General features: G+C 37.9%; 1 long non-coding RNA gene across 4 annotated transcripts; it reads left to right on the forward strand.

The window, feature by feature from the left end:
• The first annotated feature begins 1,508 nt into the window (after positions 1-1,508).
• LOC139027240 (uncharacterized) lies at positions 1,509-2,163 on the forward strand. 4 transcript variants are annotated; one of them, XR_011479299.1, is made up of 4 exons: positions 1,509-1,600; positions 1,659-1,764; positions 1,926-1,979; positions 2,098-2,163. It is a non-coding gene; the product is annotated as an uncharacterized lncRNA (long non-coding RNA). The 4 variants fall into 4 exon arrangements; XR_011479298.1 differs by lacking the exon at positions 1,926-1,979 and having other exon boundaries at positions 2,098-2,160; XR_011479300.1 differs by lacking the exons at positions 1,926-1,979; positions 2,098-2,163 and adding an exon at positions 2,039-2,070.
• The last annotated feature ends 5,662 nt before the right edge of the window (positions 2,164-7,825 follow it).

Raw genomic sequence — 7,825 nt, forward strand, 5'->3', positions numbered from 1 at the left:
GAAATGTTGGGTCTTGATAATGTTACATGATCTTGTATATACATGAGGATGGGAAAGAAATGTTGGAGGCAGGATCTTGGATATCCATACATGGATACCCGGCATGAGTAATGGGGATTGAGGAGGTAGGAGAAATGCTTCTGGAGGGGGTGCTTTGAGGAGTGTTTACCATGGATAAACTGTATAGTTCTGAGGGAATGGGAAAAAAATGTTCTCGCAGGTGCTTGAATGGTTTACATGATACTGTACGTCTAGAACACGGATAGGCGAGGAGAAATGCGATTTAGTCTGGGTACTCTGAGACGATGTTATACTATATTACTGTGAGATTATTAATGAGGATGCGGTGAGACAATTGAGGTCATTTTGAATATGTTTACATTGAATCTCAGATATATAACAGTGAGCTAGCGGAGAGAACTGTTGAGGGTCTCTTGAATGTTTACTATCTGACATGAGATACTATAATGAGGGCGATCATCAGTGGAACCATAAGGTAGAAAATTGTCCGTTCAGTGGTCTGTTGTCACAGTGTTTATGACATGATTACGGAGGCATAGGTTATATAGTGAGCGAGAGGAGAAATGTTGAGGTTCTTTTGAATTGTTTACATATGAGCTTGTTGATACTGAAGTGTAGTGCGTGAGAAACGTGTTCTGTAGGAGGCTCTATGGAGTGTTACATCAGTGGTACATGCAATATTGTTGAATGTGATTGAGGATAGCGGTCAAAGATCGCTTGATGGGTTTCGTCCAAGGTTACATTGATGAGCTGTATATGTGAAGAGTAGGGGAAATGTGGTTGATCAGGTCTTGAAGTTGTAAATCCATATACTGATATAATGAGTGAGTAGGTGAGACCATATGTTGATGGATCCTTTGATAATGTTTACATCGTCTCTGTATATAATGAGGATAGTGGACTTGAGAGCAAAACTAGTCTAGCTTGCTCTATGAATGGTCATACCATATGCCTCATCATGACCTACTAATATATCATGGAGCAGGAGGGAAGAAATATTGAATACCGTTCACTTTGAGAATGTTATGTACTGTATCATTATACTCGTAATTACAGTAAATCGTTACCATGCAGATCATATTAAGAAATCAGTGCCAGAGGCCATCCGCAGTACACGCTGTAACTGTTTACATAAGGCGACTCCTCGTATAATGACCATGAGGGATAGAGCGAACATGTATAGCCGCGCAGGTCGAATGTTTACATCTCCTGTACTGAGCTCACGATGAGATAAGGGAGACAATGGATGAGGGTCTTGAATGTTTACATGATACTGTATATGATGGGATGAGGATAGGAGAAATGTTGAGGTTTGAATGTTTACATGATACTGTATATGATGGGAATGAGGATGAGGAGAAATGTTGAGGTCTTGAATGTTTACATGATACTGTATAGATGAGGATGAGAAATGTTGAGGTCTTGAATGTTTACATGATACTGTATATGATGGGATGGATGGAGAAATGTGAGGTCTGAATGTTTACATGATACTGTATATAATGAGGATAGGAGAAATGTTGAGGGTCTTGAATGTTTACATGATACTGTATATGATGAGGATAGGAGAAATGTTGAGGTCTTGAATGTTTACATGATACTGTATATAATGAGATGAGGATAGGAGAAATGTTGAGGGTCTTGAATGTTTACATGATACTGTATATGATGAGGATAGAGAAATGTTGAGGTCTTGAATGTTTACATGATACTGTATATAATGAGGATAGGAGAAATGTTGAGGTCTTGATGTTACATGATACTGTATATAATGAGGATGAGGAGAAATGTTGAGGTCTTGAATGTTTACATGATACTGTATATAATGAGGATGAGGAGAAATGTTGATGGTCTTGAATGTTTACATGATACTGTATATGATGAGGATGAGGAGAAATGTTGAGGTCTTGAATGTTTACATGATACTGTATATGATGAGGATGAGGAGAAATGTTGAGGTCTTGAATGTTTACATGATACTGATATGATGGGAATGAGGATGAGGAGAAATGTTGAGGGTCTTGAATGTTTACATGTACTGTATATATGGGAATGAGGATGAGGAGAAATGTTGAGGGTCTTGAATGTTTACATGATACTGTATATATGAGGATGAGGAGAAATGTTGAGGTCTTGAATGTTTACATGATACTGTTATATGAGGATGAGGAGAAATGTTGAGGGTCTTGAATGTTACATGATACTGCTGATTTTAGATATGGGGTGGGGGGGGGGGGGGGGGGTGTACACTGAGGACCAAGTAACATCTCAATATGGTGCTTTCTAAAAAGAAAGTCTAATCCAGAAATATTGACATGACATTATTTCATTATCTGTGAAAACACATTTCAACCTGATCTGGATTTACAGYAGAAAGAACGGTAGAATAAGACATTAGATTTCTATTGACGGGCTAAAGCAGCTTTTGATTCATTCATATCTCTCTCTTAACAATATAAAAAGATCATATTCTGACACTTTAACAACTACCATTGTAGATACTTTAAACAGAAATACATTTTTAAAAAGTCAGAAAAGTGGAGAAGAACAAATCAGGATAAAACTGTTTTTGATTTTAAAAGTATCTTACAATAAACAAAGATAAGGTAACAATATTATGAAAAGTGTTGAGGCCGTCTGGATGTAGTAGATGGAAACCATGCTGGTGATCTTCAGCCTGCTGGTTTTACAAGATCCATGTCTGACTGCTAATATACACTGAATACAAATACAAACACAACATGTAAAGTGTTGGTCCCATGTTTCATGAGCTGAAATAAAAGATCCCAGAAATGTTCCATACGCACAAGAAGCTTTTACATCCCTCTATTAGTGAGTTGCCAAGATAATCCATCCATCTGTATTCCTGCCCCGTCATGTGAAATCCATTGATTAGGACTGAAAGAATTCATTTAAATTGACTGATTTTCTTCTATGAACTGTAAGTTAGTAAAATCTTTGAAATTGTTGCATGTTGCCATTTTGTTCAGTATAGATGCCATGTAGCAGAAGCTTTTATCCCAAAGAGACTTAGTTATGCGTGTATACGTTTTATACATATGGGTGATCTCAGGAATTATACCCACTATCCTGGCACAGCAAATGCCATGTTCTAYAAMCYGAGCTACAGAGGACCWGTAACTCAGGAGCAGTTTTCKAACYAACTCTGARCATAGAGKAAYRTGATCCAGATATGGCCTGCATATCCTCCACTATACGCCCAGTTTCACACAGGGCACAACAGTCTGAGGCGGCAACAGTGTGCATGGCCATGTCTTCCATTGGGGACCATCACTCCTCCATCACCTCCTCTCGATGGTTCTCTTCCTCCTCAGAGGACTCTGGGCGCTCCAAGTCTTCAGCTCACTGTACTGCACCTACACACAGAGGAATATAGCCTGGTATAGAGAGAGATTGTATCTTAAATGTTGTAGGAATCTAAGAATGTAGAACTGACTGGTCCTTTAATGTTGGAGGAATCTAAAGACATGTAGAACTGACTGGTCCTTTAATGTTGTAGGAATCTAAAGACATGTAGAACTGACTGGTCCTTTAATGTTGGGAATCTAAAGACATGTAGACTGACTGGTCCTTTAATGTTGAGGAATCTAAAGACATGTAGAACTGACTGGTCCTTTAATGTTGTAGGAATCTAAAGACATGTAGAACTGACTGGTCCTTTAATGTTGAGGAGAATCTAAAGACATGTAGAACTGACTGGTCCTTTAATGTTGGAGGAATCTAAAGACATGTTGAACTGACTGGTCCTTTAATGTTGTAGGAATCTAAAGACATGTAGAACTGACTGGTCCTTTAATGTTGGGAGGAATCTAAAGACATGTAGAACTGACTGGTCCTTTAATGTTGTAGGAATCTAAAGACATGTAGAACTGACTGGTCCTTTAATGTTGAGGAATAAAGACATGTAGAACTGACTGGTCCTTTAATGTTGAGGAATCTAAAGACATGTAGAACTGACTGGTCCTTTAATGTTTGGAGAATCTAAGACATGTAAACTGACTGGTCCTTTAATGTTGTAGGAATCTAAAGACATGTAGAACTGACTGGTCCTTTAAATGTTGAGGAAATCTAAAGACATGTAGAACTGACTGGTCCTTTAATGTTGGACGGAATCTAAGACATGTAGAACTGACTGGTCCTTTAATGTTGGAGGAATCTAAAGACATGTAGAACTGACTGGTCTTTAATGTTGGAGGAATCTAAAGACATGTGAAGCTGACTGTCCTTTAATGTTGGAGGAATCTAAAGACATGTAGAACTGACTGGTCTCTTTAATGTTGGAGGAATCTAAGACATGTAGAAACTGACTGGTCTTTATGTTGAAGGAATCTAAAGACATGTAGACTGACTGGTCCTTTAATGTTGTGAGGAATCTAAGACATGTAGAACTGACTGGTCCTTTAATGTTGGAGAATCTAAAGACATGTAGAACTGACTGGTCTTTTATGTTGGAGGAATCTAAGACATGTAGAACTGACTGGTCCTTTAATGTTGAGAATCTAAAACATGTAGAACTGACTGGTCCTTTAATGTTGGAGGAATCTAAAGACATGTAGAACTGACTGGTCCTTTAATGTTGTAGAATCTAATGACATGTAGAACTGACTGGTCCTTTAATGTTGGAGGAATCTAAAGACATGTAGAACTGACTGGTCCTTTAATGTTGAGAAAAGACATGTTAGAACTGACTGGTCCTTTAATGTTGGAGGAAATCTAAAGACATGTAGAACTGACTGGTCTTTAATGTTGAAAAAGACATGTAGAACTGACTGGTCCTTTAATGTTGTAGGAATCTAAAGACATGTAGAACTGACTGGTCCCTTTAATGTTGGAGAATAAGACATGTGAACTGACTGGTCCTTTAATGTTGTAGGAATCTAAGACATGTAGAACTGACTGGTCCTTTTATGTTGAAAAAGACATGTAGAACTGACTGGTCCTTTAATGTTGAGGAATCTAAAGACATGTAGAACTGACTGGTCCTTTAATGTTGGAGGAATCTAAAGACATGTAGAACTGACTGGTCCTTTAATGTTGAGGGAATCTAAAGACATGTAGAAACTGACTGTCCTTTAAATGTTGGAAGGAATCTAAAGACATGTTGAACTGACTGGTTCTTTAATGTTGTAGGAATCTAAAGACATGTAGAACTGACTGGTCCTTTAATGTTGGAGGAATCTAAAGACATTTGGAACTGACTGGTCCTTTAATGTTGTAGGAATCTAAAGACATGTTGAACTGACTGGTCCTTTAATGTTGGAGGAATCTAAAGACATGTAGAACTGACTGGTCCTTTAATGTTGGAGGGAATCTAAAGAACTGTTAGAACTGACTGGTTCCTTTAATGTTGAGGAATCTAAAGACATGTAGAACTGACTGGTTCCTTTAATGTTGGAGGAATCTAAAGACATGTAGAACTGACTGGTCCTTTAATGTTGGAGGAATCTAAAGACATGTAGAACTGACTGGTCCTTTAATGTTGGAGGAATCTAAAGACATGTGAACTGACTGGTCCTTTAATGTTGTAGGAATCTAAAGACATGTAGACTGACTGGTCCTTTAATGTTGGAGGAATCTAAAGACATGTAGAACTGACTGGTCCTTTAATGTTGGAGGAATCTAAAGACATGTGAACTGACTGGTCCTTTAATGTTGTAGGAATCTAAAGACATGTAGACTGACTGGTCCTTTAATGTTGTAGGAATCTAAGACATGTAGAACTGACTGGTCCTTTAATGTTGGAGGAATCTAAAGACATGTAGAACTGACTGGTCTTTAATGTTGAGGAATCTAAAGACATGTAGACTGACTGGTCCTTTAATGTTGAGGAATCTAAAGACATGTAGAACTGACTGGTCCTTTATAATGTTGGAGGAATTCTAAAGACATGTAGACTGACTGGTCTTTAATGTTGAGAGACAATGTAAGACTGACTGGTCCTTTAAGTTGAGGATCTAAAGACATGTAGAACTGACTGGTCCTTTAATGTTGGAGGAACTAAAGACATGTGAACTGACTGGTCCTTAAAAGTTGGTAGGAATCTAAAGACATGTAGAACTGACTGGTCCTTTAAATGTTGAGAAGAAGACATGTAGAACTGAACTGGTCCTTTAATGTTGAGGAACTAAAGACATGTGAACTGACTGGTCCTTTAATGTGAGGAATCTAAAGACATGTAGAACTGACTGGTCCTTTAATGTTGTAGGAATCTAAAGACATGTAGAACTGACTGGTCCTTTAATGTTGGAGGAATCTAAAGACATGTAGAACTGACTGGTCCTTAATGTTTGGAGGAATCTAAAGACATGTAGAACTGACTGGTCCTTTAATGTTGAGGAATCTAAAGACATGTGAACTGACTGGTCCTTTAATGTTGAGGAATCTAAAGACAATGTAGAACTGACTGGTCCTTTAATGTTGGAGGAATCTAAAGACATGTAGAACTGACTGGTTTTTTAATGTTGAGGAATCTAAAGACATGTAGAACTGACTGGTCCTTTAATGTTGTAGGGAATCTAAAGACATGTAGAACTGAGCTGGTCTTTAATGTTGTAGGAGAATCTAAAGACATGTAGAACTGACTGGTCCTTTAATGTTGTAGGAATCTAAAGACATGTAGAACTGACTGGTCCTTTAATGTTGGAGGAATCTAAAGACATGTAGAACTGACTGGTCTTTTAATGTTGGAGGAATCTAAAGACATGTGAACTGACTGGTCCTTTAATGTTGTAGGAATCTAAAGACATGTAGAACTGACTGGTCCTTTAATGTTGGAGGAATCTAAAGACATGTAGAATGACTGGTCCTTTTAATGTTGAGGAATCTAAAGACATGTAGAACTGACTGGTCCCTTTATGTTGTAGGAATTAAAGACATGTAGAACTGACTGGTCCTTTAATGTTGAGGAATCTAAAGACATGTAGAACTGACTGGTCCTTTAATGTTGAGGAATCTAAAGACATGTAGAACTGACTGGTCCTTTAATGTTGAGGAATCTAAAAGACATGTAGAACTGACTGGTCCTTTAATGTTTGTAGGAATCTAAAGACATGTAGAACTGACTGGTCCTTTAATGTTGTAGGAATCTAAAGACATGTAGAACTGACTGGTCCTTTAATGTTTGGAGGAATCTAAAGACATGTAGAACTGACTGGTCCTTTAATGTTGGAGGAATCTAAAGACATGTAGAACTGACTTGGTCCTTTAATGTTGGAGGAATCTAAAGACATGTTGAACTGACTGGTCCTTTAATGTTGTAGGAATCTAAAGACATGTAGAACTGACTGGTCCTTTAAATGTTGGAGGAATCTAAAAGACATGTAGAACTGACTGGTCCTTTAATGTTGGAGGAATCTAAAAGACATGTGAACTGACTGGTCCTTTAATGTTGTAGGATCTAAAGACATTGTAGAGCTGACTGGTCCTTTAAATGTTGTAGGAATCTAGAACATGTAGAACTGACTGGTCCTTTAATGTTGGAGGAATCTAAAGACATGTAGAACTGACTGGTCCTTTAATGTTGTAGGAATCTAAAGACATGTCGAACTGACTGGTCCTTTAATGTTGGAGGAATCTAAAGACAGTTAGAACTGACTGGTCCTTTAATGTTGAGGAATCTAAAGACATGTAGAACTGACTGGTCTTTAATGTTGAAGGAATCTAAAGACATGTAGACTGACTGGTCCTTTTAATGTTGAGGAATCTAAAGACATGTAGAACTGACTGGTCCTTTAATGTTGGAGGAATCTAAAGACATGTAGAACTGACTGGTCTTTAATGTTGT

This window comes from Salvelinus sp. IW2-2015, unplaced genomic scaffold (genome assembly GCF_002910315.2).
Source record: "Salvelinus sp. IW2-2015 unplaced genomic scaffold, ASM291031v2 Un_scaffold8629, whole genome shotgun sequence".
In the NCBI taxonomy this organism is placed as follows: domain Eukaryota; kingdom Metazoa; phylum Chordata; class Actinopteri; order Salmoniformes; family Salmonidae; genus Salvelinus; species Salvelinus sp. IW2-2015.